This window comes from Myxine glutinosa, chromosome 1 (assembly GCF_964187855.1).
Source record: "Myxine glutinosa chromosome 1, kmMyxGlut1.1, whole genome shotgun sequence".
Classification (NCBI taxonomy): Eukaryota; Metazoa; Chordata; class Myxini; order Myxiniformes; family Myxinidae; genus Myxine; species Myxine glutinosa.
In genome coordinates this window covers 357,106,588-357,131,129 of record NC_136261.1, presented here as the reverse complement: position 1 = coordinate 357,131,129, position 24,542 = coordinate 357,106,588, and the positions used below count along the sequence as shown (strand labels likewise).

Below are 24,542 nucleotides of genomic sequence, written 5' to 3'. Positions count from 1 at the left end.
AGTGTTCAGTGAATTTTTGGGCTTATGCAAAAGCAAAAACTTTTTGTCCAAAGTCTCGGCTTGTGGAAGACCTACAACACAGAACAGAACAGACGCTAATAAACCATCAATGTATTGACTCATTGGTCCAGAGTTATGATTCTTCCTTTGGGTGTGAGAGATCGCGGCCTCATTATCCTGGATGAGTCCTCAAAATTAATCTTTTATACTTCTTTGTTTGTTTGTTGGAGAGCTTGAGAATCAGTGGAAGGATCTGAGGATGCGTTATGTTGAATTTGAGGTAGTTTGTTTCGTTCATTGATGGGTTTTTGGAAAAGGAAAACTCTTTATGCAAGGCCTCGGAGCGTGGAAGACCTACAACACAGAACAGAACAGACCCTAATAAACCAACAATGTATTGGCTCGTTGGTCCAGATTTATGATTCTTCCTTTGGGTGTGAGAGATCGCGGCCTCATCATCCTGGATGAGTCCTCAAAATTAATCTTTTATACTTCTTTCTTTGTTTGTTGGAGAGCTTGAGAAGCAGTGGAAGGATCTGAGGGTGAATCATGGTGGTTTGAGGCAGTCAAGTTCAGTGTATTGATGGGCTGCTGCAAAGCCAAAAACTCTTGGTCCTATTTTGATGGTCCTGGAAATGATATAGCACAGAAGAGAACAGAGCCTAACACCAACAACAAGGATGGTTCGTTGGTCTGGAGGTATGATTCTAGCTTCGGGTGCGAGAGGTCTTGGGTTAAAATCCCAGACGAGCCCTGATGATTAATCTTTGAAACGTTGCTTGTTGAAGGGTTTGAGAATCAGTGGAAGGATCTGAGGATGTGTTATGTTGAATTTGAAGTAGTTTGTTTCGTTCATTGATGGGTTTTTGGAAAAGGAAAACTCTTTATGCAAGGCCTCGGAGCGCGGAAGACCGACAACACAGAACAGAACAGATCCTAATTAAACCAACAATGTATTGGCTCGTTGGACCAGAGTTATGATTCTTGCTTTGGGTGGAGAGGTCGCGGCTTCATCACCCTGGATGAGTCCTCAAAATTAATCTTTTGAACTTCCTTTCTTTGTTTGATGGAGAGCTTGAGAAGCAGTGGAAGGATTTGAGGGTGACTTCTGTTGTGTTTGAGGTCGTCGTGTTTTGATCTTTGATGGGCTTTTGCAAAAGCATGAACTCTTTGTCCAAATTTCATGCTCCTGAAAGAGCTGTGACACTGAAGAGAACAGAGCCTAACAAATATAATCAGGTTGGTTCGTTGGTCTAGAGGTATGATTCTCGCTTAGGGTGCGAGAGGTCCCGGGTTCAAATCCCGGACGAGCCCTTTGATTGAACTTTTATACCTTCTTGATTTGGTGGAGACCTGCCAAACCCTTGGAATGATCTGAAGAGAAATTGCATTAGGTTGAGGCAGAAGTGTTCAGTGAATTTTTGGGGTTATGCAAAAGCAAAAACTTTTTGTCCAAAGTCTCGGCTTGTGGGAGAGCTATAACACAGAACAGAACAGACCCTAATAAACCGACAACGTATTGGCTCGTTGGTCGAGAGGTATGTTTTTTGCTTCGGGTGTGATAGGTCCTGGGTTAAAATCCCAGAGGTGCCCTGATGATTCGTCTTTTAAACATTGTTTGTTGGAGGGTTTGAGAATCAGTGGAAGGATCTGAGGATGCGTTATGTTGAATTTGAGGTAGTTTGTTTCATTCATTGATGGGTTTTTGGAAAAGGAAAACTATTTATGCAAGGCCTCGTAGCATGGAAAACCTACAACACAGAACAGAACAGACCCTAATAAACCATCAATGTATTGACTCGTTGGTCCAGAGTTATGATTCTTCCTTTGGGTGTGAGAGATCGCGGCCTCATTATCCTGGATGAGTCCTCAAAATTAATCTTTTATACTTCTTTGTTTGTTTGTTGGAGAGCTTGAGAATCAGTGGAAGGATCTGAGGATGCGTTATGTTGAATTTGAGGTAGTTTGTTTCGTTCATTGATGGGTTTTTGGAAAAGGAAAACTCTTTATGCAAGGCCTCGGAGCGTGGAAGACCTACAACACAGAACAGAACAGACCCTAATAAACCAACAATGTATTGGCTCGTTGGTCCAGATTTATGATTCTTCCTTTGGGTGTGAGAGATCGCGGCCTCATTATCCTGGATGAGTCCTCAAAATTAATCTTTTATACTTCTTTGTTTGTTTGTTGGAGAGCTTGAGAAGCAGTGGAAGGATCTGAGGGTGAATCATGGTGGTTTGAGGCAGTCAAGTTCAGTGTATTGATGGGCTGCTGCAAAGCCAAAAACTCTTGGTCCTATTTTGATGGTCCTGGAAATGATATAGCACAGAAGAGAACAGAGCCTAACACCAACAACAAGGATGGTTCGTTGGTCTGGAGGTATGATTCTAGCTTCGGGTGCGAGAGGTCTTGGGTTAAAATCCCAGACGAGCCCTGATGATTAATCTTTGAAACGTTGTTTGTTGAAGGGTTTGAGAATCAGTGGAAGGATCTGAGGATGTGTTATGTTGAATTTGAGGTAGTTTGTTTCGTTCATTGATGGGTTTTTGGAAAAGGAAAACTCTTTATGCAAGGCCTCGGAGCGCGGAAGACCGACAACACAGAACAGAACAGATCCTAATTAAACCAACAATGTATTGGCTCGTTGGACCAGAGTTATGATTCTTGCTTTGGGTGGAGAGGTCGCGGCTTCATCACCCTGGATGAGTCCTCAAAATTAATCTTTTGAACTTCCTTTCTTTGTTTGATGGAGAGCTTGAGAAGCAGTGGAAGGATTTGAAGGTGACTTCTGTTGTGTTTGAGGTCGTCGTGTTTTGATCATTGATGGGCTTTTGCAAAAGCATGAACTCTTTGTCCAAATTTCATGCTCCTGAAAGAGCTGTGACACTGAAGAGAACAGAGCCTAACACATATAATCAGGTTGTTTCGTTGGTCTAGAGGTATGATTCTCGCTTAGGGTGCGAGAGGTCCTGGGTTCAAATCCCGGACAAGCCCTTTGATTGAACTTTTATACCTTCTTGATTTGGTGGAGACCTGCCAAACCCTTGGAATGATCTGAAGAGAAATTGCATTAGGTTGAGGCAGAAGTGTTCAGTGAATTTTTGGGCTTAGGCAAAAGCAAAAACTTTTTGTCCAAAGTCTCGGCTTGTGGGAGAGCTATAACACAGAACAGAACAGACCCTAATAAACCAACAACGTATTGGCTCGTTGGTCTCGAGGTATGTTTTTTGCTTCGGGTGTGATAGGTCCTGGGTTAAAATCCCAGAGGTGCCCTGATGATTCGACTTTTAAACATTGTTTGTTGGAGGGTTTGAGAATCAGTGGAAGGATCTGAGGATGCGTTATGTTGAATTTGAGGTAGTTTGTTTCATTCATTGATGGGTTTTTGGAAAAGGAAAACTCTTTATGCAAGGCCTCGTAGCATGGAAGACCTACAACACAGAACAGAACAGACCCTAATAAACCATCAATGTATTGACTCGTTGGTCCAGAGTTATGATTCTTGCTTTGGGTGGAGAGGTCGCGGCTTCATCACCCTGGATGAGTCCTCAAAATTAATCTTTTGAACTTCCTTTCTTTGTTTGATGGAGAGCTTGAGAAGCAGTGGAAGGATTTGAGGGTGACTTCTGTTGTGTTTGAGGTCGTCGTGTTTTGATCATTGATGGGCTTTTGCAAAAGCATGAACTCTTTGTCCAAATTTCATGCTCCTGAAAGAGCTGTGACACAGAAGAGAACAGAGCCTAACACATATGATAAGGTTGGTTCGTTGGTCTAGAGGTATGATTCTCGCTTCGGGTGCGAGAGGTCCCGGGTTCAAATCCCGGACGAGCCCTTTGATTGAACTTTTATACCTTCTTGATTTGGTCGAGATCTGCCAAACCCTTGGAATGATCTGAAGAGAAATTGCATTAGGTTGAGGCAGAAGTGTTCAGTGAATTTTTGGGCTTATGCAAAAGCAAAAACTTTTTTTTCAAAGTCTCGGCTTGTGGGAGAGCTATAACACAGAACAGAACAGACCCTAATAAACCAACAATGTATTGGCTCGTTGGTCTAGAGGTATGTATTTTACTTCGGGTGTGATAGGTCCTGGGTTAAAATCCCAGAGGTGCCCTGATGATTCGTCTTTTAAAAATTGTTTGTTGGAGGGCTTGAGAATCAGGGGAAGGATCTGAGGATGCGTTATGTTGAATTTGGGGTAGTTTGTTTCGTTCATTGATGGGTTTTTGAAAAGGAAAACTCTTTATGCAAGGCCTCGTAGCGTGGAAGACCTACAACACAGAACAGAACAGACCCTAATAAACCAACAATGTATTGGCTCGTTGGTCCAGAGTTATGATTCTTCCTTTGGGTCCTGGATGAGTCCACAAAATTAATCTTTCATACTTCTTTGTTTGTTTGTTGGAGAGCTTGAAAAGCAGTGGAAGGATCTGAGGGTGACTTATGTTGTGTTTGAGGTCAGCATGTTTAGATGATTGACCGGCTTTTGCAAAAGCAAAAAAGTCTTTGTCCAAATTTCATGCTCCTGAAACAGCTCAAACACAGAAGAAACAGAGTTTCAAAACTACAATACAATAAGGTTGGTTCGTTGGTCTAGACTCTAGACTCTATTTTTGTTTCGGATGCGAGAGGTTCAAATCCGGGACGAGCCCTTTGATTGAACTTTTATACCTTCTTGATTTCATGGACACCTGCCAAAGCATCCTTCATGATTTCGTGGAGACCTGCCAAAGCCTTGGAATGATCTGAAGGGAAATTGCATTAGGTTGAGGCAGACGTGTTCAGTGAATTGTTGGGCTTTTGCGAAAGCAAAAACTTTTATCCAAAGTCTCGGCTTGTGGGAGAGCTATAACACAGAACAGAACAGACCCTAATAAACCAACAACCTATTGGCTTGTTGGTCTCGAGGTATGTTTTTTGCTTCGGGTGTGATAGGTCCTGGGTTAAAATCCCAGAGGTGCCCTGATGAATCGTTTTTTAAACATTGTTTGTTGGAGGGTTTGAGAATCAGTGGAAGGATCTGAGGATGCGTTATGTTGAATTTGAGGTAGTTTGTTTCGTTCATTGATGGGTATTTGGAAAAGGAAAACTCTTTATGCAAAGCCTCGGAGCGTGGAAGACCTACAACACAGAACAGAACAGACCCTAATAAACCAACAATGTATTGGCTCGTTGGTCCAGAGTTATGATTCTTCCTTTGGGTGTGAGAGATCGCGGCCTCATCATCCTGGATGAGTCCTCAAAATTAATCTTTTATACTTCTTTCTTTGTTTGTTGGAGAGCTTGAGAAGCAGTGGAAGGATCTGAGGGTGAATCATGGTGGTTTGAGGCAGTCAAGTTCAGTGTATTGATGGGCTGCTGCAAAGCCAAAAACTCTTGGTCCTATTTTGATGGTCCTGGAAATGATATAGCACAGAAGAGAACAGCGCCTAACACCAACAACAAGGATGGTTCGTTGGTCTGGAGCTATGATTCTAGCTTCGGGTGCGAGAGGTCCTGGGTTAAAATCCAAGACGAGCCCTGATGATTCATCTTTGAAACGTTGTTTGTTGAAGGGTTTGAGAATCAGTGGAAGGATCTGAGGATGTGTTATGTTGAATTTGAGGTAGCTTGTTTCGTTCATTGATGGGTTTTTGGAAAAGCAAAACTCTTTATGCAAGGCCTCGGAGCGCGGAAGACCGACAACACAGAACAGAACAGATCCTAATTAAACCAACAATGTATTGGCTCGTTGGACCAGAGTTATGATTCTTGCTTTGGGTGGAGAGGTCGCGGCTTCATCACCCTGGATGAGTCCTCAAAATTAATCTTTTGAACTTCCTTTCTTTGTTTGATGGAGAGCTTGAGAAGCAGTGGAAGGATTTGAGGGTGACTTCTGTTGTGTTTGAGGTCGTCGTGTTTTGATCATTGATGGGCTTTTGCAAAAGCATGAACTCTTTGTCCAAATTTCATGCTCCTGAAAGAGCTGTGACACAGAAGAGAACAGAGCCTAACACATATGATAAGGTTGGTTCGTTGGTCTAGAGGTATGATTCTCGCTTCGGGTGCAAGAGGTCCCGGGTTCAAATCCCGGACGAGCCCTTTGATTGAACTTTTATACCTTCTTGATTTGGTCGAGACCTGCCAAACCCTTGGAATGATCTGAAGAGAAATTGCATTAGGTTGAGGCAGAAGTGTTCAGTGAATTTTTGGGCTTATGCAAAAGCAAAAACTTTTTGTCCAAAGTCTCGGCTTGTGGGAGAGCTATAACACAGAACAGAACAGACCCTAATAAACCAACAACGTATTGGCTCGTTGGTCTAGAGGTATGTTTTTTGCTTCGGGTGTGATAGGTCCTGGGTTAAAATCCCAGAGGTGCCCTGATGATTCGTCTTTTAAACATTGTTTGTTGGAGGGTTTGAGAATCAGTGGAAGGATCTGAGGATGCGTTATGTTGAATTTGAGGTAGTTTGTTTCGTTCATTGATGGGTTTTTGGAAAAGGAAAACTCTTAATGCAAGGCCTCGGAGCGTGGAAGACCTACAACACAGAACAGAACAGACCCTAATAAACCAACAATGTATTGGCTCGTTGGTCCAGAGTTATGATTCTTCCTTTGGGTGTGAGAGATCGCGGCCTCATTATCCTGGATGAGTCCTCAAAATTAATGTTTTATACTTCTTTGTTTGTTTGTTGGAGAGCTTGAGAATCAGTGGAAGGATCTGAGGATGCGTTATGTTGAATTTGAGGTAGTTTGTTTCGTTCATTGATGGGTTTTTGGAAAAGGAAAACTCTTTATGCAAGGCCTCGGAGCGTGGAAGACCTACAACACAGAACAGAACAGACCCTAATAAACCAACAATGTATTGGCTCGTTGGTCCAGAGTTATGATTCTTCCTTTGAGTGTGAGAGATCGTGGCCTCATCATCCTGGATGAGTCCTCAAAATTAATCTTTTATACTTCTTTCTTTGTTTGTTGGAGAGCTTGAGAAGCAGTGGAAGGATCTGAGGGTGAATCATGGTGGTTTGAGGCAGTCAAGTTCAGTGTATTGATGGGCTGCTGCAAAGCCAAAAACTCTTGGTCCTATTTTGATGGTCCTGGAAATGATATAGCACAGAAGAGAACAGAGCCTAACACCAACAACAAGGATGGTTCGTTGGTCTGGAGGTATGATTCTAGCTTCGGGTGCGAGAGGTCCTGGGTTAAAATCCCAGACGAGCCCTGATGATTAATCTTTGAAACGTTGTTTGTTGAAGGGTTTGAGAATCAGTGGAAGGATCTGAGGATGTGTTATGTTGAATTTGAGGTAGTTTGTTTCGTTCATTGATGGGTTTTTGGAAAAGGAAAACTCTTTATGCAAGGCCTCGGAGCGCGGAAGACCGACAACACAGAACAGAACAGATCCTAATTAAACCAACAATGTATTGGCTCGTTGGACCAGAGTTATGATTCTTGCTTTGGGTGGAGAGGTCGCGGCTTCATCACCCTGGATGAGTCCTCAAAATTAATCTTTTGAACTTCCTTTCTTTGTTTGATGGAGAGCTTGAGAAGCAGTGGAAGGATTTGAGGGTGACTTCTGTTGTGTTTGAGGTCGTCGTGTTTTGATCATTGATGGGCTTTTGCAAAAGCATGAACTCTTTGTCCAAATTTCATGCTCCTGAAAGAGCTGTGACACTGAAGAGAACAGAGCCTAACAAATATAATCAGGTTGGTTCGTTGGTCTCGAGGTATGATTCTCGCTTAGGGTGCGAGAGGTCCCGGGTTCAAATCCCGGACAAGCCCTTTGATTGAACTTTTATACCTTCTTGATTTGGTGGAGACCTGCCAAACCCTTGGAATGATCTGAAGAGAAATTGCATTAGGTTGAGGCAGAAGTGTTCAGTGAATTTTTGGGCTTATGCAAAAGCAAAAACTTTTTGTCCAAAGTCTCGGCTTGTGGGAGAGCTATAACACAGAACAGAACAGACCCTAATAAACCGACAACGTATTGGCTCGTTGGTCTAGAGGTACGTTTTTTGCTTCGGGTGTGATAGGTCCTGGGTTAAAATCCCAGAGGTGCCCTGATGATTCGTCTTTTAAACATTGTTTGTTGGAGGGTTTGAGAATCATTGGAAGGATCTGAGGATGCGTTATGTTGAATTTGAGGTAGTTTGTTTCATTCATTGATGGGTTTTTGGAAAAGGAAAACTCTTTATGCAAGGCCTCGTAGCATGGAAGACCGACAACACAGAACAGAACAGACCCTAATAAACCATCAATGTATTGACTCGTTGGTCCAGAGTTATGATTCTTCCTTTGGGTGTGAGAGATCGCGGCCTCATTATCCTGGATGAGTCCTCAAAATTAATCTTTTATACTTCTTTGTTTGTTTGTTGGAGAGCTTGAGAATCAGTGGAAGGATCTGAGGATGCGTTATGTTGAATTTGAGGTAGTTTGTTTCGTTCATTGATGGGTTTTTGGAAAAGGAAAACTCTTTATGCAAGGCCTCGGAGCGTGGAAGACCTACAACACAGAACAGAACAGACCCTAATAAACCAACAATGTATTGGCTCGTTGGTCCAGAGTTATGATTCTTCCTTTGGGTGTGAGAGATCGCGGCCTCATCATCCTGGATGAGTCCTCAAAATTAATCTTTTATACTTCTTTCTTTGTTTGTTGGAGAGCTTGAGAAGCAGTGGAAGGATCTGAGGGTGAATCATGGTGGTTTGAGGCAGTCAAGTTCAGTGTATTGATGGGCTGCTGCAAAGCCAAAAACTCTTGGTCCTATTTTGATGGTCCTGGAAATGATATAGCACAGAAGAGAACAGAGCCTAACACCAACAACAAGGATGGTTCGTTGGTCTGGAGGTATGATTCTAGCTTTGGGTGCGAGAGGTCCTGGGTTAAAATCCCAGGCGAGCCCTGATGATTAATCTTTGAAACGTTGTTTGTTGAAGGGTTTGAGAATCAGTGGAAGGATCTGAGGATGTGTTATGTTGAATTTGAGGTAGCTTGTTTCGTTCATTGATGGGTTTTTGGAAAAGCAAAACTCTTTATGCAAGGCCTCGGAGCGCGGAAGACCGACAACACAGAACAGAACAGATCCTAATTAAACCAACAATGTATTGGCTCGTTGGACCAGAGTTATGATTCTTGCTTTGGGTGGAGAGGTCGCGGCTTCATCACCCTGGATGAGTCCTCAAAATTAATCTTTTGAACTTCCTTTCTTTGTTTGATGGAGAGCTTGAGAAGCAGTGGAAGGATTTGAGGGTGACTTCTGTTGTGTTTGAGGTCGTCGTGTTTTGATCATTGATGGGCTTTTGCAAAAGCATGAACTCTTTGTCCAAATTTCATGCTCCTGAAAGAGCTGTGACACAGAAGAGAACAGAGCCTAACACATATGATAAGGTTGGTTCGTTGGTCTAGAGGTATGATTCTCGCTTCGGGTGCAAGAGGTCCCGGGTTCAAATCCCGGACGAGCCCTTTGATTGAACTTTTATACCTTCTTGATTTGGTCGAGACCTGCCAAACCCTTGGAATGATCTGAAGAGAAATTGCATTAGGTTGAGGCAGAAGTGTTCAGTGAATTTTTGGGCTTATGCAAAAGCAAAAACTTTTTGTCCAAAGTCTCGGCTTGTGGGAGAGCTATAACACAGAACAGAACAGACCCTAATAAACCAACAACGTATTGGCTCGTTGGTCTAGAGGTATGTTTTTTGCTTCGGGTGTGATAGGTCCTGGGTTAAAATCCCAGAGGTGCCCTGATGATTCGTCTTTTAAACATTGTTTGTTGGAGGGTTTGAGAATCAGTGGAAGGATCTGAGGATGCGTTATGTTGAATTTGAGGTAGTTTGTTTCGTTCATTGATGGGTTTTTGGAAAAGGAAAACTCTTAATGCAAGGCCTCGGAGCGTGGAAGACCTACAACACAGAACAGAACAGACCCTAATAAACCAACAATGTATTGGCTCGTTGGTCCAGAGTTATGATTCTTCCTTTGGGTGTGAGAGATCGCGGCCTCATTATCCTGGATGAGTCCTCAAAATTAATGTTTTATACTTCTTTGTTTGTTTGTTGGAGAGCTTGAGAATCAGTGGAAGGATCTGAGGATGCGTTATGTTGAATTTGAGGTAGTTTGTTTCGTTCATTGATGGGTTTTTGGAAAAGGAAAACTCTTTATGCAAGGCCTCGGAGCGTGGAAGACCTACAACACAGAACAGAACAGACCCTAATAAACCAACAATGTATTGGCTCGTTGGTCCAGAGTTATGATTCTTCCTTTGAGTGTGAGAGATCGTGGCCTCATCATCCTGGATGAGTCCTCAAAATTAATCTTTTATACTTCTTTCTTTGTTTGTTGGAGAGCTTGAGAAGCAGTGGAAGGATCTGAGGGTGAATCATGGTGGTTTGAGGCAGTCAAGTTCAGTGTATTGATGGGCTGCTGCAAAGCCAAAAACTCTTGGTCCTATTTTGATGGTCCTGGAAATGATATAGCACAGAAGAGAACAGAGCCTAACACCAACAACAAGGATGGTTCGTTGGTCTGGAGGTATGATTCTAGCTTCGGGTGCGAGAGGTCCTGGGTTAAAATCCCAGACGAGCCCTGATGATTAATCTTTGAAACGTTGTTTGTTGAAGGGTTTGAGAATCAGTGGAAGGATCTGAGGATGTGTTATGTTGAATTTGAGGTAGTTTGTTTCGTTCATTGATGGGTTTTTGGAAAAGGAAAACTCTTTATGCAAGGCCTCGGAGCGCGGAAGACCGACAACACAGAACAGAACAGATCCTAATTAAACCAACAATGTATTGGCTCGTTGGACCAGAGTTATGATTCTTGCTTTGGGTGGAGAGGTCGCGGCTTCATCACCCTGGATGAGTCCTCAAAATTAATCTTTTGAACTTCCTTTCTTTGTTTGATGGAGAGCTTGAGAAGCAGTGGAAGGATTTGAGGGTGACTTCTGTTGTGTTTGAGGTCGTCGTGTTTTGATCATTGATGGGCTTTTGCAAAAGCATGAACTCTTTGTCCAAATTTCATGCTCCTGAAAGAGCTGTGACACTGAAGAGAACAGAGCCTAACAAATATAATCAGGTTGGTTCGTTGGTCTCGAGGTATGATTCTCGCTTAGGGTGCGAGAGGTCCCGGGTTCAAATCCCGGACAAGCCCTTTGATTGAACTTTTATACCTTCTTGATTTGGTGGAGACCTGCCAAACCCTTGGAATGATCTGAAGAGAAATTGCATTAGGTTGAGGCAGAAGTGTTCAGTGAATTTTTGGGCTTATGCAAAAGCAAAAACTTTTTGTCCAAAGTCTCGGCTTGTGGGAGAGCTATAACACAGAACAGAACAGACCCTAATAAACCGACAACGTATTGGCTCGTTGGTCTAGAGGTACGTTTTTTGCTTCGGGTGTGATAGGTCCTGGGTTAAAATCCCAGAGGTGCCCTGATGATTCGTCTTTTAAACATTGTTTGTTGGAGGGTTTGAGAATCATTGGAAGGATCTGAGGATGCGTTATGTTGAATTTGAGGTAGTTTGTTTCATTCATTGATGGGTTTTTGGAAAAGGAAAACTCTTTATGCAAGGCCTCGTAGCATGGAAGACCGACAACACAGAACAGAACAGACCCTAATAAACCATCAATGTATTGACTCGTTGGTCCAGAGTTATGATTCTTCCTTTGGGTGTGAGAGATCGCGGCCTCATTATCCTGGATGAGTCCTCAAAATTAATCTTTTATACTTCTTTGTTTGTTTGTTGGAGAGCTTGAGAATCAGTGGAAGGATCTGAGGATGCGTTATGTTGAATTTGAGGTAGTTTGTTTCGTTCATTGATGGGTTTTTGGAAAAGGAAAACTCTTTATGCAAGGCCTCGGAGCGTGGAAGACCTACAACACAGAACAGAACAGACCCTAATAAACCAACAATGTATTGGCTCGTTGGTCCAGAGTTATGATTCTTCCTTTGGGTGTGAGAGATCGCGGCCTCATCATCCTGGATGAGTCCTCAAAATTAATCTTTTATACTTCTTTCTTTGTTTGTTGGAGAGCTTGAGAAGCAGTGGAAGGATCTGAGGGTGAATCATGGTGGTTTGAGGCAGTCAAGTTCAGTGTATTGATGGGCTGCTGCAAAGCCAAAAACTCTTGGTCCTATTTTGATGGTCCTGGAAATGATATAGCACAGAAGAGAACAGAGCCTAACACCAACAACAAGGATGGTTCGTTGGTCTGGAGGTATGATTCTAGCTTTGGGTGCGAGAGGTCCTGGGTTAAAATCCCAGGCGAGCCCTGATGATTAATCTTTGAAACGTTGTTTGTTGAAGGGTTTGAGAATCAGTGGAAGGATCTGAGGATGTGTTATGTTGAATTTGAGGTAGTTTGTTTCGTTCATTGATGGGTTTTTGGAAAAGGAAAACTCTTTATGCAAGGCCTCGGAGCACGGAAGACCGACAACACAGAACAGAACAGATCCTAATTAAACCAACAATGTATTGGCTCGTTGGACCAGAGTTATGATTCTTGCTTTGGGTGGAGAGGTCGCGGCTTCATCACCCTGGATGAGTCCTCAAAATTAATCTTTTGAACTTCCTTTCTTTGTTTGATGGAGAGCTTGAGAAGCAGTGGAAGGATTTGAAGGTGACTTCTGTTGTGTTTGAGGTCGTCGTGTTTTGATCATTGATGGGCTTTTGCAAAAGCATGAACTCTTTGTCCAAATTTCATGCTCCTGAAAGAGCTGTGACACTGAAGAGAACAGAGCCTAACACATATAATCAGGTTGTTTCGTTGGTCTAGAGGTATGATTCTCGCTTAGGGTGCGAGAGGTCCTGGGTTCAAATCCCGGACAAGCACTTTGATTGAACTTTTATACCTTCTTGATTTGGTGGAGACCTGCCAAACCCTTGGAATGATCTGAAGAGAAATTGCATTAGGTTGAGGCAGAAGTGTTCAGTGAATTTTTGGGCTTAGGCAAAAGCAAAAACTTTTTGTCCAAAGTCTCGGCTTGTGGGAGAGCTATAACACAGAACAGAACAGACCCTAATAAACCAACAACGTATTGGCTCGTTGGTCTCGAGGTATGTTTTTTGCTTCGGGTGTGATAGGTCCTGGGTTAAAATCCCAGAGGTGCCCTGATGATTCGACTTTTAAACATTGTTTGTTGGAGGGTTTGAGAATCAGTGGAAGGATCTGAGGATGCGTTATGTTGAATTTGAGGTAGTTTGTTTCATTCATTGATGGGTTTTTGGAAAAGGAAAACTCTTTATGCAAGGCCTCGTAGCATGGAAGACCTACAACACAGAACAGAACAGACCCTAATAAACCATCAATGTATTGACTCGTTGGTCCAGAGTTATGATTCTTGCTTTGGGTGGAGAGGTCGCGGCTTCATCACCCTGGATGAGTCCTCAAAATTAATCTTTTGAACTTCCTTTCTTTGTTTGATGGAGAGCTTGAGAAGCAGTGGAAGGATTTGAGGGTGACTTCTGTTGTGTTTGAGGTCGTCGTGTTTTGATCATTGATGGGCTTTTGCAAAAGCATGAACTCTTTGTCCAAATTTCATGCTCCTGAAAGAGCTGTGACACAGAAGAGAACAGAGCCTAACACATATGATAAGGTTGGTTCGTTGGTCTAGAGGTATGATTCTCGCTTCGGGTGCGAGAGGTCCCGGGTTCAAATCCCGGACGAGCCCTTTGATTGAACTTTTATACCTTCTTGATTTGGTCGAGACCTGCCAAACCCTTGGAATGATCTGAAGAGAAATTGCATTAGGTTGAGGCAGAAGTGTTCAGTGAATTTTTGGGCTTATGCAAAAGCAAAAACTTTTTGTCCAAAGTCTCGGCTTGTGGGAGAGCTATTAACACAGAACAGAACAGACCCTAATAAACCAACAACGTATTGGCTCGTTGGTCTAGAGGTATGTTTTTTGCTTCGGGTGTGATAGGTCCTGGGTTAAAATCCCAGAGGTGCCCTGATGATTCGTCTTTTAAACATTGTTTGTTGGAGAGTTTGAGAATCAGTGGAAGGATCTGAGGATGCGTTATGTTGAATTTGAGGTAGTTTGTTTCGTTCATTGATGGGTTTTTGGAAAAGGAAAACTCTTAATGCAAGGCCTCGGAGCGTGGAAGACCTACAACACAGAACAGAACAGACCCTAATAAACCAACAATGTATTGGCTCGTTGGTCCAGAGTTATGATTCTTCCTTTGGGTGTGAGAGATTGCGGCCTCATCATCCTGGATGAGTCCTCAAAATTAATCTTTTATACTTCTTTCTTTGTTTGTTGGAGAGCTTGAGAAGCATTGGAAGGATCTGAGGGTGAATCGTGGTGGTTTGAGGCAGTCAAGTTCAGTGTATTGATGGGCTGCTGCAAAGCCAAAAACTCTTGGTCCTATTTTGATGGTCCTGGAAATGATATAGCACAGAAGAGAACAGAGCCTAACACCAACAACAAGGATGGTTCGTTGGTCTGGAGGTATGATTCTATGCTTCGGGTGCGAGAGGTCCTGGGTTAAAATCCCAGACGAGTCCTGGTGATTCATCTTTGAAACGTTGTTTGTTGAAGGGATTGAGAATCAGTGGAAGAATCAGTGGAAGAATCAGTGGAGGTATCAGTGGAAGTATCAGTGGAAGAATCAGTGGAAGTATAAGTGGAAGGATCTGAGGATGTGTTATGTTGAATTTGAGGTAGTTCGTTTCGTTCATTGATGGGTTTTTGGAAAAGGAAAACTCTTTATGCAAGGCCTCGGAGCACGGAAGACCGACAACACAGAACAGAACAGATCCTAATTAAACCAACAATGTATTGGCTCGTTGGACCAGAGTTATGATTCTTGCTTTGGGTGGAGAGGTCGCGGCTTCATCACCCTGGATGAGTCCTCAAAATTAATCTTTTGAACTTCCTTTCTTTGTTTGATGGAGAGCTTGAGAAGCAGTGGAAGGATTTGAAGGTGACTTCTGTTGTGTTTGAGGTCGTCGTGTTTTGATCATTGATGGGCTTTTGCAAAAGCATGAACTCTTTGTCCAAATTTCATGCTCCTGAAAGAGCTGTGACACTGAAGAGAACAGAGCCTAACACATATAATCAGGTTGTTTCGTTGGTCTAGAGGTATGATTCTCGCTTAGGGTGCGAGAGGTCCTGGGTTCAAATCCCGGACAAGCCCTTTGATTGAACTTTTATACCTTCTTGATTTGGTGGAGACCTGCCAAACCCTTGGAATGATCTGAAGAGAAATTGCATTAGGTTGAGGCAGAAGTGTTCAGTGAATTTTTGGGCTTAGGCAAAAGCAAAAACTTTTTGTCCAAAGTCTCGGCTTGTGGGAGAGCTATAACACAGAACAGAACAGACCCTAATAAACCAACAACGTATTGGCTCGTTGGTCTCGAGGTATGTTTTTTGCTTCGGGTGTGATAGGTCCTGGGTTAAAATCCCAGAGGTGCCCTGATGATTCGACTTTTAAACATTGTTTGTTGGAGGGTTTGAGAATCAGTGGAAGGATCTGAGGATGCGTTATGTTGAATTTGAGGTAGTTTGTTTCATTCATTGATGGGTTTTTGGAAAAGGAAAACTCTTTATGCAAGGCCTCGTAGCATGGAAGACCTACAACACAGAACAGAACAGACCCTAATAAACCATCAATGTATTGACTCGTTGGTCCAGAGTTATGATTCTTCCTTTGGGTGTGAGAGATCGCGGCCTCATTATCCTGGATGAGTCCTCAAAATTAATCTTTTATACTTCTTTGTTTGTTTGTTGGAGAGCTTGAGAATCAGTGGAAGGATCTGAGGATGCGTTATGTTGAATTTGGGGTAGTTTGTTTCGTTCATTGATGGGTTTTTGGAAAAGGAAAACTCTTTATGCAAGGCCTCGGAGCGTGGAAGACCTACAACACAGAACAGAACAGACCCTAATAAACCAACAATGTATTGGCTCGTTGGTCCAGAGTTATGATTCTTCCTTTGGGTGTGAGAGATCGCGGCCTCATCATCCTGGATGAGTCCTCAAAATTAATCTTTTATACTTCTTTCTTTGTTTGTTGGAGAGCTTGAGAAGCAGTGGAAGGATCTGAGGGTGAATCATGGTGGTTTGAGGCAGTCAAGTTCAGTGTATTGATGGGCTGCTGCAAAGCCAAAAACTCTTGGTCCTATTTTGATGGTCCTGGAAATGATATAGCACAGAAGAGAACAGAGCCTAACACCAACAACAAGGATGGTTCGTTGGTCTGGAGGTATGATTCTAGCTTCGGGTGCGAGAGGTCCTGGGTTAAAATCCCAGACGAGCCCTGATGATTCATCTTTGAAACGTTGTTTGTTGAAGGGTTTGAGAATCAGTGGAAGGATCTGAGGATGTGTTATGTTGAATTTGAGGTAGCTTGTTTCGTTCATTGATGGGTTTTTGGAAAAGCAAAACTCTTTATGCAAGGCCTCGGAGCGCGGAAGACCGACAACACAGAACAGAACAGATCCTAATTAAACCAACAATGTATTGGCTCGTTGGACCAGAGTTATGATTCTTGCTTTGGGTGGAGAGGTCGCGGCTTCATCACCCTGGATGAGTCCTCAAAATTAATCTTTTGAACTTCCTTTCTTTGTTTGATGGAGAGCTTGAGAAGCAGTGGAAGGATTTGAGGGTGACTTCTGTTGTGTTTGAGGTCGTCGTGTTTTGATCATTGATGGGCTTTTGCAAAAGCATGAACTCTTTGTCCAAATTTCATGCTCCTGAAAGAGCTGTGACACAGAAGAGAACAGAGCCTAACACATATGATAAGGTTGGTTCGTTGGTCTAGAGGTATGATTCTCGCTTCGGGTGCGAGAGGTCCCGGGTTCAAATCCCGGACGAGCCCTTTGATTGAACTTTTATACCTTCTTGATTTGGTCGAGACCTGCCAAACCCTTGGAATGATCTGAAGAGAAATTGCATTAGGTTGAGGCAGAAGTGTTCAGTGAATTTTTGGGCTTATGCAAAAGCAAAAACTTTTTGTCCAAAGTCTCGGCTTGTGGGAGAGCTATAACACAGAACAGAACAGACCCTAATAAACCAACAACGTATTGGCTCGTTGGTCTAGAGGTATGTTTTTTGCTTCGGGTGTGATAGGTCCTGGGTTAAAATCCCAGAGGTGCCCTGATGATTCGTCTTTTAAACATTGTTTGTTGGAGGGTTTGAGAATCAGTGGAAGGATCTGAGGATGCGTTATGTTGAATTTGAGGTAGTTTGTTTCGTTCATTGATGGGTTTTTGGAAAAGGAAAACTCTTAAAGCAAGGCCTCGGAGCGTGGAAGACCTACAACACAGAACAGAACAGACCCTAATAAACCAACAATGTATTGGCTCGTTGGTCCAGAGTTATGATTCTTCCTTTGGGTGTGAGAGATCGCGGCCTCATTATCCTGGATGAGTCCTCAAAATTAATGTTTTATACTTCTTTGTTTGTTTGTTGGAGAGCTTGAGAATCAGTGGAAGGATCTGAGGATGCGTTATGTTGAATTTGAGGTAGTTTGTTTCGTTCATTGATGGGTTTTTGGAAAAGGAAAACTCTTTATGCAAGGCCTCGGAGCGTGGAAGACCTACAACACAGAACAGAACAGACCCTAATAAACTATCAATGTATTGACTCGTTGGTCCAGAGTTATGATTCTTCCTTTGGGTGTGAGAGATTGCGGCCTCATCATCCTGGATGAGTCCTCAAAATTAATCTTTTATACTTCTTTCTTTGTTTGTTGGAGAGCTTGAGAAGCAGTGGAAGGATCTGAGGGTGAATCGTGGTGGTTTGAGGCAGTCAAGTTCAGTGTATTGATGGGCTGCTGCAAAGCCAAAAACTCTTGGTCCTATTTTGATGGTCCTGGAAATGATATAGCACAGAAGAGAACAGAGCCTAACACCAACAACAAGGATGGTTCGTTGGTCTGGAGGTATGATTCTATGCTTCGGGTGCGAGAGGTCCTGGGTTAAAATCCCAGACGAGTCCTGGTGATTCATCTTTGAAACGTTGTTTGTTGAAGGGATTGAGAATCAGTGGAAGAATCAGTGGAAGAATCAGTGGAGGTATCAGTGGAAGTATCAGTGGAAGAATCAGTGGAAGTATAAGTGGAAGGATCTGAGGATGTGTTATGTTGAATTTGAGGTAGTTCGTTTCGTTCATTGATGGGTTTTTGGAAAAGGAAAACTCTTTATGCAAGGCCTCGGAGCACGGAAGACCGACAACACAGAACAGAACAGATCCTAATTAAACCAACAATGTATTGGCTCGTTGGACCAGAGTTATGATTCTTGCTTTGGGTGGAGAGGTCGCGGCTTCATCACCCTGGATGAGTCCTCAAAATTAATCTTTTGAACTTCCTTTCTTTGTTTGATGGAGAGCTTGAGAAGCAGTGGAAGGATTTGAAGGTGACTTCTGTTGTGTTTGAGGTCGTCGTGTTTTGATCATTGATGGGCTTTTGCAAAAGCATGAACTCTTTGTCCAAATTTCATGCTCCTGAAAGAGCTGTGATACTGAAGAGAACAGAGCCTAACACATATAATCAGGTTGTTTCGTTGGTCTAGAGGTATGATTCTCGCTTAGGGTGCGAGAGGTCCTGGGTTCAAATCCCGGACAAGCCCTTTGATTGAACTTTTATACCTTCTTGATTTGGTGGAGACCTGCCAAACCCTTGGAATGATCTGAAGAGAAATTGCATTAGGTTGAGGCAGAAGTGTTCAGTGAATTTTTGGGCTTAGGCAAAAGCAAAAACTTTTTGTCCAAAGTCTCGGCTTGTGGGAGAGCTATAACACAGAACAGAACAGACCCTAATAAACCAACAACGTATTGGCTCGTTGGTCTCGAGGTATGTTTTTTGCTTCGGGTGTGATAGGTCCTGGGTTAAAATCCCAGAAGTGCCCTGATGATTCGACTTTTAAACATTGTTTGTTGGAGGGTTTGAGAATCAGTGGAAGGATCTGAGGATGCGTTATGTTGAATTTGAGGTAGTTTGTTTCATTCATTGATGGGTTTTTGGAAAAGGAAAACTCTTTATGCAAGGCCTCGTAGCATGGAAGACCTACAACACAGAACAGAACAGACCCTAATAAACCATCAATGTATTGACTCGTTGGTCCAGAGTTATGATTCTTCCTTTGGGTGTGAGAGATCGCGGCCTCATTATCCTGGATGAGTCCTCAAAATTAATCTTTTATACTTCTTTGTTTGTTTGTTGGAGAGCTTGAGAATCAGTGGAAGGATCTGAGGATGCGTTATGTTGAATTTGGGGTAGTTTGTTTCGTTCATTGATGGGTTTTTGGAAAAGGAAAACTCTTTATGCAAGGCCTCGGAGCGTGGAAGACCTACAACACAGAACAGAACAGACCCTAATAAACCAACAATGTATTGGCTCGTTGGTCCAGAGTTATGATTCTTCCTTTGGGTGTGAGAGATCGCGGCCTCATCATCCTGGATGAGTCCTCAAAATTAATCTTTTATACTTCTTTCTTTGTTTGTTGGAGAGCTTGAGAAGCAGTGGAAGGATCTGAGGGTGAATCATGGTGGTTTGAGGCAGTCAAGTTCAGTGTATTGATGGGCTGCTGCAAAGCCAAAAACTCTTGGTCCTATTTTGATGGTCCTGGAAATGATATAGCACAGAAGAGAACAGAGCCTAACACCAACAACAAGGATGGTTCGTTGGTCTGGAGGTATGATTCTAGCTTCGGGTGCGAGAGGTCCTGGGTTAAAATCCCAGACGAGCCCTGATGATTCATCTTTGAAACGTTGTTTGTTGAAGGGTTTGAGAATCAGTGGAAGGATCTGAGGATGTGTTATGTTGAATTTGAGGTAGCTTGTTTCGTTCATTGATGGGTTTTTGGAAAAGCAAAACTCTTTATGCAAGGCCTCGGAGCGCGGAAGACCGACAACACAGAACAGAACAGATCCTAATTAAACCAACAATGTATTGGCTCGTTGGACCAGAGTTATGATTCTTGCTTTGGGTGGAGAGGTCGCGGCTTCATCACCCTGGATGAGTCCTCAAAATTAATCTTTTGAACTTCCTTTCTTTGTTTGATGGAGAGCTTGAGAAGCAGTGGAAGGATTTGAGGGTGACTTCTGTTGTGTTTGAGGTCGTCGTGTTTTGATCATTGATGGGCTTTTGCAAAAGCATGAACTCTTTGTCCAAATTTCATGCTCCTGAAAGAGCTGTGACACAGAAGAGAACAGAGCCTAACACATATGATAAGGTTGGTTCGTTGGTCTAGAGGTATGATTCTCGCTTCGGGTGCGAGAGGTCCCGGGTTCAAATCCCGGACGAGCCCTTTGATTGAACTTTTATACCTTCTTGATTTGGTCGAGACCTGCCAAACCCTTGGAATGATCTGAAGAGAAATTGCATTAGGTTGAGGCAGAAGTGTTCAGTGAATTTTTGGGCTTATGCAAAAGCAAAAACTTTTTGTCCAAAGTCTCGGCTTGTGGGAGAGCTATAACACAGAACAGAACAGACCCTAATAAACCAACAACGTATTGGCTCGTTGGTCTAGAGGTATGTTTTTTGCTTCGGGTGTGATAGGTCCTGGGTTAAAATCCCAGAGGTGCCCTGATGATTCGTCTTTTAAACATTGTTTGTTGGAGGGTTTGAGAATCAGTGGAAGGATCTGAGGATGCGTTATGTTGAATTTGAGGTAGTTTGTTTCGTTCATTGATGGGTTTTTGGAAAAGGAAAACTCTTAAAGCAAGGCCTCGGAGCGTGGAAGACCTACAACACAGAACAGAACAGACCCTAATAAACCAACAATGTATTGGCTCGTTGGTCCAGAGTTATGATTCTTCCTTTGGGTGTGAGAGATCGCGGCCTCATTATCCTGGATGAGTCCTCAAAATTAATGTTTTATACTTCTTTGTTTGTTTGTTGGAGAGCTTGAGAATCAGTGGAAGGATCTGAGGATGCGTTATGTTGAATTTGAGGTAGTTTGTTTCGTTCATTGATGGGTTTTTGGAAAAGGAAAACTCTTTATGCAAGGCCTCGGAGCGCGGAAGACCGACAACACAGAACAGAACAGATCCTAATTAAACCAACAATGTATTGGCTCGTTGGACCAGAGTTATGATTCTTGCTTTGGGTGGAGAGGTCGCGGCTTCATCACCCTGGATGAGTCCTCAAAATTAATCTTTTGAACTTCCTTTCTTTGTTTGATGGAGAGCTTGAGAAGCAGTGGAAGGATTTGAGGGTGACTTCTGTTGTGTTTGAGGTCGTCGTGTTTTGATCATTGATGGGCTTTTGCAAAAGCATGAACTCTTTGTCCAAATTTCATGCTCCTGAAAGAGCTGTGACACAGAAGAGAACAGAGCCTAACTCATATAATAAGGTTGGTTCGTTGGTCTAGAGGTATGATTCTCGCTTAGGGTGCGAGAGGTCCCAGGTTCAAATCCCAGACAAGCCCTTTGATTGAACTTTTATACCTTCTTGATTTGGTGGAGATCTGCCAAACCCTTGGAATGATCTGAAGAGAAATTGCATTAGGTTGAGGCAGAAGTGTTCAGTGAATTTTTGGGCTTATGCAAAAGCAAAAACTTTTTGTCCAAAGTCTCGGCTTGTGGAAGACCTACAACACAGAACAGAACAGACCCTAATAAACCATCAATGTATTGACTCATTGGTCCAGAGTTATGATTCTTCCTTTGGGTGTGAGGGATCGCGGCCTCATTATCCTGGATGAGTCCTCAAAATTAATCTTTTATACTTCTTTGTTTGTTTGTTGGAGAGCTTGAGAATCAGTGGAAGGATCTGAGGATGCGTTATGTTGAATTTGAGGTAGTTTGTTTCGTTCATTGATGGGTTTTTGGAAAAGGAAAACTCTTTATGCAAGGCCTCGGAGCGTGGAAGACCTACAACACAGAACAGAACAGACCCTAATAAACCAACAATGTATTGGCTCGTTGGTCCAGATTTATGATTCTTCCTTTGGGTGTGAGAGATCGCGGCCTCATTATCCTGGATGAGTCCTCAAAATTAATCTTTTATACTTCTTTCTTTGTTTGTTGGAGTGCTTGAGAAGCAGTGGAAGGATCTGAGGGTGAATCATGGTGGTTTGAGGCAGTCAAGTTCAGTGTATTGATGGGCTGCTGCAAAGCCAAAAACTCTTGGTCCTATTTTGATGGTCCTGGAAATGATATAGCACAGAAGAGAACAGAGCCTAACACCAACAACAAGGATGGTTCGTTGGTCTGGAGGTATGATTCTAGCTTCGGGTGCGAGAGGTCCTGGGTTAAAATCCCAGACGAGCCCTGATGATTAATCTTTGAAACGTTGTTTGTTGAAGGGTTTGAGAATCAGTGGAAGGATCTGAGGATGTGTTATGTTGAATTTGAGGTAGTTTGTTTCGTTCATTGATGGGTTTTTGGAAAAGGAAAGCTCTTTATGCAAGGCCTCGGAGCGCGGAAGACCGACAACACAGAACAGAACAGATCCTAATTAAACCAACAATGTATTGGCTCGTTGGACCAGAGTTATGATTCTTGCTTTGGGTGGAGAGGTCGCGGCTTCATCACCCTGGATGAGTCCTCAAAATTAATCTTTTGAACTTCCTTTCTTTGTTTGATGGAGAGCTTGAGAAGCAGTGGAAGGATTTGAGGGTGACTTCTGTTGTGTTTGAGGTCGTCGTGTTTTGATCATTGATGGGCTTTTGCAAAAGCATGAACTCTTTGTCCAAATTTCATGCTCCTGAAAGAGCTGTGACACTGAAGAGAACAGAGCCTAACAAATATAATCAGGTTGGTTCGTTGGTCTAGAGGTATGATTCTCGCTTAGGGTGCGAGAGGTCCCGGGTTCAAATCCCGGACGAGCCCTTTGATTGAACTTTTATACCTTCTTGATTTGGTGGAGACCTGCCAAACCCTTGGAATGATCTGAAGAGAAATTGCATTAGGTTGAGGCAGAAGTGTTCAGTGAATTTTTGGGCTTATGCAAAAGCAAAAACTTTTTGTCCAAAGTCTCGGCTTGTGGGAGAGCTATAACACAGAACAGAACAGACCCTAATAAACCGACAACGTATTGGCTCGTTGGTCTAGAGGTATGTTTTTTGCTTCGGGTGTGATAGGTCCTGGGTTAAAATCCCAGAGGTGCCCTGATGATTCGTCTTTTAAACATTGTTTGTTGGAGGGTTTGAGAATCAGTGGAAGGATCTGAGGATGCGTTATGTTGAATTTGAGGTAGTTTGTTTCATTCATTGATGGGTTTTTGGAAAAGGAAAACTCTTTATGCAAGGCCTCGTTGCATGGAAGACCTACAACACAGAACAGAACAGACCCTAATAAACCAACAATGTATTGGCTCGTTGGTCCAGAGTTATGATTCTTCCTTTGGGTGTGAGAGATCGCGGCCTCATTATCCTGGATGAGTCCTCAAAATTAATCTTTTATACTTCTTTCTTTGTTTGTTGGAGAGCTTGAGAAGCAGTGGAAGGATCTGAGGGTGAATCATGGTGGTTTGAGGCAGTCAAGTTCAGTGTATTGATGGGCTGCTGCAAAGCCAAAAACTCTTGGTCCTATTTTGATGGTCCTGGAAATGATATAGCACAGAAGAGAACAGAGCCTAACACCAACAACAAGGATGGTTCGTTGGTCTGGAGGTATGATTCTAGCTTCGTGTGCGAGAGGTCTTGGGTTAAAATCCCAGACGAGGCCTGATGATTAATCTTTGAAACTAAAGCGCGGCGTTACGCGCGCTGCTTGTGAGCAAGGAGGAAGCGGACAAGCGGTAACATATAAACGCCTTTATTCAAGACTACACTGTAACACTCCGGGCTGGGCGCCCGGTGTCTCTCATGAGGCCACGCCTACCCCTCGGACGTGGCCACCGCCCACTTGGTGCGTGGAATGATGTCACCACGCCAGTGGGCTTTTGTGTCCGCCACACGCGCCCCCCCAGAATTCCCGCGCACCTGGAGGGCCAGTTTGCGGGGCAGACGAATGACCCGGCCGAAGCGCCCCCTGGCGATCGGCGGCGTCCGGGGTGCAGGGATGCCAGGTGGGATGCCCCTGGCTGCTCCTGGGATGGGTGCAGGACCGGGGGGCGGCGTGGCGGCGGGGCTGGGCGGTGCCGGGGGTCCGCCCGCAGGAGGGCGGCCCCGACGTGGGGGTCGGGCCACTGGCGGTGGATGGTCCACATCGAGGTGGGCCGGCTTGAGGCGGTCTACCGAAACGCGGTCAGGAGTACCGCCGATGTCCAGGGTGAAGTGCTTCGCCCCGGTCTCCAGCACGCGGAAAGGCCCGTCGTACGGGGGCCGCAGTGGTGTCCGATGGGCATCGTGGCGGACGAAGACGTACTCCGCCGTGCGAAGCTCCGGGGCGACGTGCGTCGGTGGGTGCCCGTGGCATGCCGTTGGCACCGGGGCGAACCTCTGGGCGGTCTCTTGCAGAGCAGAGCGCTGCTGTGCCGCGGACCATGGTGCCGTGGAGTCGGGGAGGAACTCGCCCGGCACCCGCAGCGGTTGCCCGAAGACCAACTCCGCCGCGGATGCGCGCAGGTCCTCCTTGGGCGCCGTCCGGAGGCCCAGCAGGACCCAGGGGAGCCTGTCGACCCAGCCGCCGTCGCGGAGGGTGGCCCGGAGCGCGGCCTTCAATGAGCGGTGAAATCGCTCAC

At 43.9% G+C, this 24,542-nt stretch overlaps 8 non-coding genes across 8 annotated transcripts; all 8 read left to right on the top strand.

Moving 5' to 3' along the window:
• Positions 1-1,242: 1,242 nt before the first annotated feature.
• On the top strand, positions 1,243-1,314 carry TRNAP-AGG (transfer RNA proline (anticodon AGG)). The gene has a single exon. It is a non-coding gene; the product is annotated as a tRNA-Pro (tRNA).
• Positions 1,315-3,760: 2,446 nt separating this feature from the next.
• On the top strand, positions 3,761-3,832 carry TRNAP-CGG (transfer RNA proline (anticodon CGG)). The gene has a single exon. It is a non-coding gene; the product is annotated as a tRNA-Pro (tRNA).
• A 2,174-nt stretch (positions 3,833-6,006) lies between these two features.
• Positions 6,007-6,078, top strand: TRNAP-CGG (transfer RNA proline (anticodon CGG)). The gene has a single exon. It is a non-coding gene; the product is annotated as a tRNA-Pro (tRNA).
• A 3,288-nt stretch (positions 6,079-9,366) lies between these two features.
• On the top strand, positions 9,367-9,438 carry TRNAP-CGG (transfer RNA proline (anticodon CGG)). Its single transcript has one exon. It is a non-coding gene; the product is annotated as a tRNA-Pro (tRNA).
• A 4,126-nt stretch (positions 9,439-13,564) lies between these two features.
• On the top strand, positions 13,565-13,636 carry TRNAP-CGG (transfer RNA proline (anticodon CGG)). Its single transcript has one exon. It is a non-coding gene; the product is annotated as a tRNA-Pro (tRNA).
• A 3,079-nt stretch (positions 13,637-16,715) lies between these two features.
• On the top strand, positions 16,716-16,787 carry TRNAP-AGG (transfer RNA proline (anticodon AGG)). Its single transcript has one exon. It is a non-coding gene; the product is annotated as a tRNA-Pro (tRNA).
• Positions 16,788-20,148: 3,361 nt separating this feature from the next.
• Positions 20,149-20,220, top strand: TRNAP-AGG (transfer RNA proline (anticodon AGG)). Its single transcript has one exon. It is a non-coding gene; the product is annotated as a tRNA-Pro (tRNA).
• A 2,455-nt stretch (positions 20,221-22,675) lies between these two features.
• Positions 22,676-22,747, top strand: TRNAP-AGG (transfer RNA proline (anticodon AGG)). Its single transcript has one exon. It is a non-coding gene; the product is annotated as a tRNA-Pro (tRNA).
• Positions 22,748-24,542: the final 1,795 nt, after the last annotated feature.